Source organism: Periophthalmus magnuspinnatus, chromosome 10 (assembly GCF_009829125.3).
Source record: "Periophthalmus magnuspinnatus isolate fPerMag1 chromosome 10, fPerMag1.2.pri, whole genome shotgun sequence".
Taxonomy (NCBI): domain Eukaryota; kingdom Metazoa; phylum Chordata; class Actinopteri; order Gobiiformes; family Gobiidae; genus Periophthalmus; species Periophthalmus magnuspinnatus.
The window spans coordinates 12,159,118-12,171,483 of record NC_047135.1 but is presented as its reverse complement, the minus strand read 5'-3'; the positions used below and the strand labels follow the sequence as shown (position 1 = coordinate 12,171,483).

At 44.1% G+C, this 12,366-nt stretch overlaps 1 protein-coding gene across 1 annotated transcript in view; it reads left to right on the top strand.

Annotated features, from left to right (window-relative positions):
- tenm1 (teneurin transmembrane protein 1) overlaps nt 1-12,366 on the top strand; it is a 431,225-nt gene that overhangs the window by 201,277 nt on the left and 217,582 nt on the right. The window lies entirely within an intron of this gene.

The window sequence follows — 12,366 nt, the reverse complement described above, 5'->3', positions numbered from 1 at the left end:
AAATATACCATGATTTCCAGTTCATTTTAATTGATAAATGTTAGCATTATATTTGCGTGCTTCATTTAGAGACTATCTGGCCCCATAGAGAACTAGAAAACATGCTCCTTGCACTTACATGTAAAATATTCTTCTTAAGTTATGCTGTAATTAAGTGTCTTGCAGCTGGTCAAAATCTACATATGATTTAGTAGGCAATGAAGCCATGCATTGTAATGTTTTATTTTCTATACCCGTTGAGCCTGCCGTGCATGCTAAACAGCTCATTTACATTGGCCTTGTTTTCCCCTATTAATAGATCCAATTGAGCTTGTTAGTGTAAATTGTAGTACTAAATCTGTACTGGGGTTGAAAGAACACAGCTGGGTAAATAGGGAAGAGAACCTAGTATTGTTCTATAAACAGATCAGACATTAAGTTATAGCCATCTAACATATGGTGGCCATTTTGTTGTGATGACTGGTGAGTGATGATCACGATTATAACAATATATCAATGTATTTGTAAGCACTACAAGCTGAGAATTGTGAGAAAAGTAAGAATTTTGGAAGCAGAAAGTAGTAATTTAAATTAATCTGATCTTGGAAGATAAACAGGGTTGGGACTCGTTAATACTGAGATTAGAGAACATTGGGAGTAAGAGTTGTAGAGGGGCAACAGTGACTCTTATGCATAGTCTTGTGTCCTTAAGCAAAGCACTTCACCCACCTTGCCTGTGTGAGTGAGTTACTGGTGGTCGGATGGGCAGATGGCGCAGATTGGCACCCTTGCTTCAGTGAGTCTACCCCAGGGCAACTGTCGCAAGCGTAACACCACTGACTATGGAGTGAATGGATAATGCAATATAGGGTATGTATTGGGTTATTATCAGTGTTTGGAAGTAATGAAATAATGCTACTGAATACTGAATAGTAATTTTGAGTAACTGTATTCTAGTACAGATACTCTTTAATTTGGTAGTATTATAATGCAGTTTTCTTAAATTGGAAGGAATATATGACAGCGATTCATCATATGATTTTGGCTTTGAACTGCACAGTGTTGGTTAGAAAAACAGAAAACACAGCTCTTACAGTGAGTGCATGTGTGATTTTTCATCTCTAATTGGGCATAAATGAATCATAGCAACAAAAATAAAACTGTTTGCAATTATATGTAATGTATTTTACACTATAATATATTGCAACTTGGAGTAAAAGTATTCAAATTACAGTGGTCTAATTGGCCTATGTAACGGAATACATTACAAAATACATTTTAATTATATTATATTCTGTAACTAAATACAATTTTCAAGTATTCTGCGCATCACTGGTTATTATCACTCATGGACATTGTATTTTATCAGTGTTTGTTAAAATACTGTTTAAATACTAATCAGAGGTCTCTAGGTGTGGTGGGAGCTGGTCAGAGATTTGTGTGTGTTTTTGTGGTGGAGGCAGCTGCTTCATGCCTCATTGGGGTCTGTATTGATTGGTCCAGTTCCCCTTTGTTTTCACTCCTCTATTTTTGGTCTTCTGATGCAGCGCTCTGAAACCCGCTGGCCTTTGCTAAAACTGCCCTAACGGCTACAGAAGCCTTTGGTAAAATTGCTTTAAATGGCCAGACAGGCCGCAGTCGGAAAGCGGCACTAGGAGAGAGGGAGCCCTTTGGCAAAATGTCTCTGGAAGGTCATGGACGCGCTGGTTTCAAAACGACCCTGTAACTCCGGAGCACGCACAAAATAAAAATACACCAAACTACGTAGTTTTACCTGTTATTTTGTCTCTGGCGTTTCACACTACACCTTCAGACGATCAGATAACCAATACCAAATGAACTGCTGGAGATGTGTAATTAATGTATTTCAAGCAAGGTACCATATGACCACAAGAAGTATATCTCACACTGAATAAAAATGTACCAAAATTATAATTTATCCACAACTGGAGACAAGCATTTGGTGGACCCAGCTGTAATGGACAGTGTGTGTGTCTTCAGTTAAAAATTCCAGGTGGTTCAAACACCTGTCTTCATGGAGATGTTACTACTTGGAATGTTCCATAGCATGGCATTAAATAAATCTATGGCACATGCTTTTATTCCTTAAAAATAGCTTGTACATGTATTCTTACTGTGAGCGGGGCCATCTCTCCACAGATCAAACTTATAACATCACGTGGTGGCGTCACTGCAGGGGTGGTGCCAGAGGGGGCTTGAGGGAGCACTAGCCTACTTTCATAGCAAATCCAAGCTTGACTAAAAATGTTCAAAATGAGACTACAATAAAAAAAATTGTATTGTGTATGTGTGTATATGTGTACGGCGACCTTGAGAGCCTTGAAAGGCGCCTAACAAATAAAATGTATTATTATTATTATTATTAAAAATAATTCCATATTAGCTTTTATAAATCACTACAGGGGCTAACTATATTTAAACTTGTTTAAAACAGCAAAACAAACATAGTAGGGGGTACGCTCGATTGTTGAAAGGCTCTAAATTAACATGTTAAGTGCACATTCTAGGCAAAGTAATAACACCTCCATGAGGACAAGCAGATTCTGAAGCAAGCAGAAAAGTTACACAGTGCTTCTTTAATGCTCTGACTGGCATGACATCTACATCACTGAAGTCATAGCACCAGCCCTTTACAAACGTCTTCCATCCAAATCCATCCTTTTCTCATCTTCTATATTTTGTTTGTCAAACCACACGTGGTGGCACACCCCCCTCCCACGCACAAACTCACACAAATATGCACACGTGAATGACAGTGAGGAAGTGTGATTTTTTTACCACTTGTCTCCACTGCTGCTTCTGCCGGAGGGGGGACCTAACATGGCGCCAATCCCCAGCTCGTTTAACACTATTCTGTCTGCTGTAACATGACTCAGCTCACAGCAGCGCACAGCGAGGAGTGGGACAGAGACAAAACCAGCCAACGCAGGCGCTGATCAGGAAGAAAACAACAAAATCTTTGATGGATTGGACCTAGTGTTACTGGGGCTGTGACTAACTAAAAGACAGCACTGGTGAATTAACAGCAGGAAGTAAACAGGAAGTGTCTTTGTTTAAAAGATAAAAGTAAACTGTGCAGCAACCTACACTTGTTTTTTAATGGAGATTTGTTCCAGAACACACACTTCTTCAATACTTTACAAAGATGTGAGTCTTGTCACTAGTGAATCCCCCCATTTTCAAATGGGCGTGATTGACAGGTGGATTAGAAAAGTGGGGACACATATCCGTGTGTATTGGAAAATATAATGGAAATAAATATCATAGGGAGCTGAAAAAATTGACTTCTGCAATGAGTGAAGCATTAAACTCAGTTAATTTGAGGTGAGATGAATTTGATTTTATTTGTAAATCATAGGTGACCAATGAGCTCATGAGCTTCATTTCACATGTGTCACAGAAAAAGGAAAAAAAAAGAACCTGATCACACGATCATGTTTGATCAGACTTGAGACACAACAGAGGGCATGGGGACCAGACTAGTATAAAAAATATAGAGAGATGTCATTCTGGATTTGCCAGACAAGCGAGACAATATTTTGGCTTTAAGAACACTGATTAATTCAGTGTTATGCTCACTTAAGTCTCAATACAGCATTTGAAGACTTCACAAAGTTGTGCGCTGCATTACACAAGTCATTTTTCATGGTTTGACATTTTTAGCACTATATCTGTTCATTTTTTCCTACCCATTGAGTTGAATTGCTAACATCTAAATATACCATATTAACTTTTTTATGGGGTTGTCATGACCAATACATTGACTTTATTCAATGTTTTGTAGAGTATATTCATTGGCCATAAGTTTGTGTAAGATGTCGTCCCAGGTGCTTGACCTAAAGCAAGAGATGTCCGAGTGAACTGATAATGATTACACAAATCACATAAACTTGGGTATTTTACCAGCCAAACATTTGTCTCATCTCAGTGGACTTGAGGACACTGTGCTGTTGGGAAAGTGTCTGTTTTCAAAAATACCTGAGTATATATGGGGATTAATTAATTTTGTGCAAACAAGTAGGGCAAAATACAGCGGCTGGTCTGAGGTAGAGTGTGCAAGCAGGATCTAAGGCTTAAATGCGTTATGTTTTAAAATTGCAAAATTGTCATCAGTCTCCAACCTCATGGCCTGTTTGAGTACTTTTTAACATCCAAATGATAGCTTTTTTTCTTAAATGTTTATCGCTATGGCAACAGTCCTAATTTTTCATCTGAAATCCATGGATAGCCCACCTAACAACGTCCAGCGATGCCATATTTACTTGTCAGTGGACCTCAGTTCCTACTTCATTTTGTGTATAACTGAATAAAGATACTCACTGAAACTTCCTCCGGCACTCCAATGTAAACTACTCTTAACTCTGCCCCTGTGTTAGTTTTCACTTTGCCCTGTTCTCTGCCCCCTTACTTCCCGGCTGTCTATCTCCCAAAATCTCATGAATCACTCAAGGCGTACTTACAAACACACATCCAAATGTCAACCCAGACACTCTGCCTATCGTGCACACACTTAAGCAGGCGATACAGTGACATTTGTTGTGTTTAAGAGGTAGAAAAACACTTGACTTGTCTGTCAGGGTAGAGGAGCAGGAAAGGGGGGGGTGAGCAAGCGAGGGTGGGGCAAGCAGGACCCCCGGGGCTCTCAGTCGGGACGTCCAGAATAGACTTAGGCAGACATTTGTTTTATAGGCTCTGAAGTGGCTCTCCTTGGTTCTCCTTCACACTTGCTTTCCCCGTTCCTCCCTCTGCCTCTCTGGGTGGGTGTCTTTTGTGTCTCCAAGCCCCCTTTTTATCCAATGCCTCAGAAATGTCAGCGTAGCTTGCGGCAGACACATCCCATGCAAAACTTGACTGGCGGTTTTACATGCAAAAACCTACTTGGATTGAATGGGAGATGGTTTAGAAAGTGCTAGCTGCAAGGCAAAGTTAGACAAGTATTTGTTTTTGTTTTTTTTACTTGATACGGGTGAAGGAAGTAATCAACTGTATTACTTTGATAGATGACATATGATAGAACTATATTTAAAATAACCCCACAAAAGGTCCAGCTCTTGTCACTTGCTGCTGGTTGCAACTTCCTGTTCATAGGCAACATTTTAAGGACGTTTGAAAGAATATTTTGTTCTGAATTGTCATCCATCCATCCATCCATTTTCTTCCGCTTATCCGGAGCCGGGTCGCGGGGGCAGCAGTCTAAGCAGGGACTCCCAGACTTCCCTCACCCCGGACACGTCCTCCAGCTCCTCCGGTGGAACCCCAAGGCGTTCCCAGGCCAGTCGAGAGACATAGTCCCTCCAGCGTGTCCTGGGTCTTCCCCGGGGCCTCCTCCCGGTGGGACATGCCCAGAACACCTCCCTAGGGAGGCGTCCAGGAGGCATCCTGAGCAGATGCCTGAGCCACCTCAACTGGTTCCTCTCAACGTGTAGGAGCAGCGGCTCTACTCCGAGCTCCTCCCGTGTGACCGAGCTCCTCACCCTATCCCTAAGGGTGCGCCCGGCCACTCTGCGGAGGAAACCCATTTCAGCCGCTTGTATCCGCGATCTTGTCCTTTCGGTCATTACCCAGAGCTCATTACCATAGGTGAGGGTAGGAACGTAGATTGACCGGTAAATAGAGAGCTTCGCCTTCCGGCTCAGCTCCTTCTTTACCACAACGGACCGATACAGCGACCGCATCACTGCAGACGCTGCACCGATCCGCCTGTCAATCTCCCGCTCCATCCTTCCCTCACTCGTGAACAAGACCCCGAGATACTTGAACTCCTCCACTTGGGGCAGAGACTCACCACCCACCCGGAGAGAGCAAACCACCTTTTTCCGGTCGAGAACCATGGCCTCGGATTTGGAGGAGCTGATTCTCATCCCAGCCACTTCACACTCGGCTGCAAACCGCCCCAGTGCCTGCTGCAGGTCCTGGCTCGAAGAAGCCATCAGGACAACATCATCCGCAAACAGCAGAGATGAAATCCTGTGGTTCCCAAACCAGGCCCCCTCCGGCCCTTGGCTGCGCCTAGAAATTCTGTCCATAAATATAATGAACAGAACCGGTGACAAAGGGCAGCCCTGGCGGAGTCCAACATGCACCGGGAACAGGTCTGACTTACTGCCGGCAATGCGAACACAGCTCCTGCTCCGGTCATACAGGGACCGGACAGCCCTTAGCAAAGAGCCCCGGACCCCATACTCCCAGAGCACCCCCCAAAGGACACCACGAGGGACACAGTCGAATGCCTTCTCCAGATCCACAAAACACATGTGGACTGGTTGGGCATACTCCCATGAGCCCTCGAGGACCCGATGAAGAGTATAGAGCTGGTCCAGTGTTCCACGACCAGGACGAAAACCACACTGCTCCTCCTGAATCCGAGGTTCGACTATCGGTCGGATTCTCCTCTCCAGTACCCTGGAATAGACCTTACCGGGAAGGCTGAGGAGTGTGATTCCCCTGTAATTGGAACACACCCTCCGGTCCCCCTTCTTATACAGAGGGACCACCACCCCGGTCTGCCATTCCACAGGTACTGTCCCCGACCGCCACGCGATGTTGCATAGACATGTCAGCCAAGACAGCCCCACAACATCCAGAGACTTGAGGTACTCAGGACGGATCTCGTCCACCCCCGGAGCCTTGCCACCGAGGAGCTTGCCAACCACCTCAGTGACTTCAGCCAGGGTGATGGACGAGTCCGCATCTGGGTCCCCAGTTTCTGCTTCCTCCTCGGAAGACGTGACAGTGGGATTGAGGAGATCCTCAAAGTATTCCTTCCACCGCCCGGCAACATCCCCAGTCGAGGTCAGCAGCTCTCCACCCGCACTGTATACAGTGTTGGTGAAGCACTGCTTCCCCCTCCTGAGGCGTCGGACGGTTTGCCAGAATCCCTTTGAGGCCGTCCGATAGTCCTTTTCCTTGGCCTCTCCAAACTCCTCCCAACCCCGAGTTTTTGCCTCTGTGACTGCCCGAGCCGCGGCACGCTTGGCCCGCCGGTACTCATCAGCTGCCTCAGGAGTCCCACGAGTCAACAAGGCTCGATAGGACTCCTTCTTCAGCTTGACGGCATCCCTTACTTCCGGTGTCCACCACCGGGTTCGGGGATTGCCGACGCGACAAGCACCACAGACCTTACGACCACAGCTACGAGCAGCCGCATCGACAATAGAGGTGGAGAACATGGCCCACTCGGAGTCCATGTCCCCAACCTCCCCCGGAATCAGGGAGAAGCTCTCCCGGAGGTGGGAGTTGAAGACCCCCCTGACAGAGGGCTCTGCCAGACGTTCCCAGCAGACCCTCACAATGCGCTTGGGTCTGCCAGGTCTGTCCGGCTTCCTCCTCCGCCAGCGGATCCAACTCACCACCAGGTGGTGATCAGTTGACAGCTCAGCCCCTCTCTTCACCCGAGAGTCCAAGACACGCGGTTGGAGGTCAGATGACGCGACAACAAAGTCGATCATCGACCTCCGACCTAGAGTGTCCTGGTGCGATATGTGCACCGATGGACACCCTTGTGCTCGAACATGGTGTTTGTTATGGACAAGCTGTGACTAGCACAGAAGTCCAATAACAAAACACCGCTCGGGTTCAGATCGGGGAGGCCGTTCCTCCCAATCACGCCCCTCCAAGTGTCACTGTCGTTACCCACATGGGCGTTGAAGTCCCCCAGGAGAACAACGGAGTCCCCGGTTGGTGCACTGTCTAGTACCCCTCCCAGGGACTCCAAGAAGACCGGGTACTCTGCACTGCTGTTTGGCCCGTAGGCCGACACAACAGTGAGAGACCTGTCCCCGACCCGAAGGCGCAGGGACGCGACCCTCTCGTTCACCGGAGTGAACCCCAACACGCAGCGGCTGAGCTGTGGGGCAATGAGCAAGCCCACACCAGCTCGCCGCCGCTCCCCGCGGGCAACGCCAGAGAAATGGAGAGTCCAACCCCTCTCAAGAAGTTGGGTTCCAGAGCCCGAGCTGTGCGTGGAGGTGAGGCCGACTATATTTAGCCGGTAACGCTCAACCTCCCGCACAAGCTCAGGCTCCTTCCCCCCCAGCGAGGTGACGTTCCACGTCCCCAGAGCTAGTCTCCATGTCCGGAGATCCGGTCGTCGAGGTCCCCGCCTTCGACTGCCGCCCGGATCTCTTTGCACCCGCCCCGCATGGCTCCTCCCGCAGGTGGTGGGTCCACGGGAGGAATTGTCATCTGCCTTCTGAATTGTCATCTGCTTTTCATTACAGTGAAACAAATGGACAGCACGTACCCAGTATTTTAACTAACTCCAATTAGTAGATCCATTGTCATAGCATTTAACAATTCAGAACAAAATATTGCATTATTGAAAGGTCAAACGTCCTCAAAATGGCAGCCATAAACAGATAATGAAAATGTGTGAGTAGCCCAAAGAGAAGCATGAAGTGTCTCATAGGTTGTTTATTGGAGACAGGCCCGTCGACAGAAATTTTGGGGCCCCGGGCAAGAAGCCTCACATGGGCCCCCCTCTAATGTAAATTAATAGGGGGAAGGTCCAATTTTGAGCCTGGGACAAGAGAGCCTCTACTAGCTGATACTCTACTCCTACTGTAATCAAACTATAAAGCTAAACAATCAAATAAAAACACATAATCGCATACACAGCACTGACTCAAATAAGAACAAATCAAGTGTTTGCATTTGCATTTTAAGTAGGCATTGACTTCCACATTAAATCCTGTTGAGTTGTCATGTTGGAGATTGTTGGAGCTATATGAGTGAAAATGTCTTTGCAATCAGGCTGTGGTGCGTTTCCGCTTGTGCGAGAATATCGATAAATCATTTTTAACTGACTGCAGCGCTACCTTAGCCGTAATGGTTATCGATAAGGTAGTATATTCACAGTCAATCTCTGCCATTGTGCCCACCGTCTACCCCACGACAAAAGATAACAGTGCAGAGCCCAACACATGCATTTAAAAGCAGTGCACACACAACCACACATCACCCACTCTTTCTTCAAACCTGAGTGTGAAATCCAATCATCACTGCAGCCCATCATTTCTATCTAATCTGGCAACGCACACATGGCTGATGACAACAATAGTGCCAAATGCAAGCTAACATTATCTGAGCCTATGTCACTTAAATAGGCCACGTTAAAAACCTCATATCAGTGATGAATAGTGGGCAGAAATGTGGGCAGAAAAGTGGTTCGGATTGCCATAATCCCTATCGACGATGGTTTTGAAATTTTTTTGCATTATAGGCACATTTTCAGAATAAAATATTGATGTTAATGATTACCGCTCAAATACATTTACAGCAAGTGATGAATTATGAATCAAAACTAAATGTGATGGCTATAGGACGTTACTAGCACGGTAAATGGACAAAAGTACCATGGATAACAAGGGGTACATGCATTTTGTAGTCTTGTTCCTTGACTATCACAGATTTTTATTCTGTTTTAGATTTAAGATGAATGATCAAATTAAGTAGAATAGAAATGACTCATTACCATAATTACTCTCTTACTTACCATGCTACTATTTTATTAGCAAGTGATAACACTTTTACAATATTTAGTTGCATCTCCAAGCAAATATTTAGCAAAATGCATTTGATTTACAATTATTTACAACTCTCTGAGACATTTCAAATCGAAATAATTATGGTCATGTCAATATTCCTTTGAGATTTTGGCTTGTGGACCAACTCCAGACTACAAAAATACCCAGCTGATTGTCAGACCCCCTGATCCAAAGCTTGTAAAGAGTGCTGTTATTTCTCCAAAGACTGTTCTAACTCAGACCAGAAATGTGGAAATTACAGCTGCAGTACATTTGGTGAGTGAAAGTCAATAGCAGTTGGGCGTCCCATGGCTAACCTTCACTTTTGCAGTACCTCCTTGTCAATGTGATTATTCAGTTTGCTTTCTTCTTCCCCTGCCTGTATTTCCCATTGATGTGCACTCGTGTGTGGTTCTAGAAGTTGGGTTTGTCATGTCACTGCAGCTTTGGTTAGATATCTTTAAAGAGGAGTTTCTATGTTTCTGTGGGATGTTATTTGCGAACACATAATTATATATATATATATATATATATATATAATTATGTGTTTACGGTGTTAGCTTTTATTGTTTGGAAAATGCTACGTTCACTGAAAACAACGCACTCCCCATCATGCTTTTGTATATTTATGGTGAATTGTCGTGTGTTGGGCTGCTAACCATAAAGCGAGTTCAAATGGTGCCAATGAGAGATCACTAGATTACTCAAACATGCAAGGATGATGTATACAACAACTTCAGACATGTTTTTGATGAGGAAACATTTTAACATGGTAGAACCCTCTAAAAAGTCTGCATCAAGTTTGTATAATACTAAGCCTGTCACAATAACACATTTTAAAGTTTGATAATAGGCCTGAAGTAGATATAGATGAAAAAATATTGAAACTTATTTATGACACTGACACAATAACCCAAGACAAGATAAACTACACCAACTTTTCTAAATCTGCAATATTGTTAAAATTAAATACTTTAGTACTTTGTTTGCATCTGTAAGGAGTCATAGAGGTTATTCATTCAACCTTAAATCTTATATAATCAAAAAATAACAAAAAAATGTCCCACTTTAATTGCACACTTGTAGATTCTAGTTTTTCACAGATGTTGCAATAAACCTCTTCAAGCACCTTCACTTGTACAGTATGTTCCTACCTCCTGCTGTTGCCTCGTCTTTCTCCAACCACATCTCGGCGGGGTACGGCTGTTCCAATATGGCCGCCGCGTTGAACCTCTCCCACACTGTACTGTCCCATTACCGCTGGCACTCATCTCTCTGTCACACTGATCAATGATTCATGCGCCCAAGGACCGCGATCGCTAGCTCTAGCCGCTTATAATGACTGGACCAGCTCCCTTAGAGTTGTCCCCTGCTGCAACGTGCCGAGAAGGTTTAGTTTGTGAAAAGGGGACCAAGGAGAAAGATGGATAGATGCGGAAGGAGAAAAAGGGAGAGGGACGGAGAGGTTGTTCATGCTACGTGCGACTAGGCTAATTATGTGCAAGCTGCAATTCAAGAGTGTTTTCGTGCTGGTCAAGGCCCAACATAGTTTTAGACTGATCAGAGTGTTTAGAGAAGACATTTTGTACTTTTGTTTACCATATAGTTATAATCTATGACACCCGTGGATCATTATGTTGTATTTTCTGCATTGATCTAAAAATGACAATGATTCCCCAACATCAGTACAGCCAAACTCAAAAATATGTGAATCACCCTAAATACAACTTTGAGTGGATAAATGAGATGGGAAAAGTAAGCTCTGAAAAACAGATTTTGCGCAATACTTGAATATATCCTTTAAACCTTCTTAGCTTGTTAGTGTCAGATGTAAGCCCTTGTAGCCTAGGATCCAAACTGATTCTCTCTGTATGTTCTGTAAGAAGATCTCTTAGTTGGGTCACCATGTCCTCACCTGTGTCAAACTCCTAAGGTCAAACTCAGACAGTGCTGTGCAATCAGGTTTGTTCATTTCAGTCATGAGCTCAATGGCCATCTAACATTTCTTTCATTAATTTGACAGAAATCCACAATGTTTTATTCAGTCTGCTGTTTTACTTATTTATTTTTCCCTTTCTTTTTTAATCCTAGCAGTCACGGTTGTCTTAATATGGAATGGCACATGTGTCGGTGATTGGCTATATTAAAATAGTAATAATATTGAAGATAGTACTTTGGCAGAAATTACCAACACATTTCGTCAAAGGTTATATTTATAAAACCATGTGATTTATTTACATACAATGTCATGTTTTATCACAGTATGTAGGTATCACTTTATGAATGAAAAGATAGCCTGTATATAATTTTTATGGTGTCTTGCAGATACAGGTATGACAAACTATTGAATGGATGCAGGCACAAATTTTTAAATGGTAAAATTTGTAATGGTACTATGGAACAGTTATATAGTGCTTTCTACCCTCTAGGCACCCAGAGTACTTCACATCAATGAACTACTCACCCATTCACACACGCATGCACGCACCAGTGTACGCAGAGGTGCAGGGTGAGGGTTAACAGCATTCATCTGTGGGAGCTGTAATTGCACCGTGGGCCAGTGGATCTGGCTGCTCAACCAATGATTTATGTCAAGAATGGGATTTGAACCGCCAACCTTTGGATAAGTGGATGGAGACTCTACCAAAAGAGCTACTGTCGCCTCTAATCTATCTCTGCTTTAGAATATTCCCAAAGCTCTTTACTGGTTCTCCCTGCAGCACTCAATGGTGCAGATGGCAATTTCACCAATAGAGTACACCTTATCATTTGTTAGAGCTGGTATTCCTACCTTAGCTTTGGTTCAGTCCTTGCTTTGGTGATTTAGAGAGACGTGAAAGAT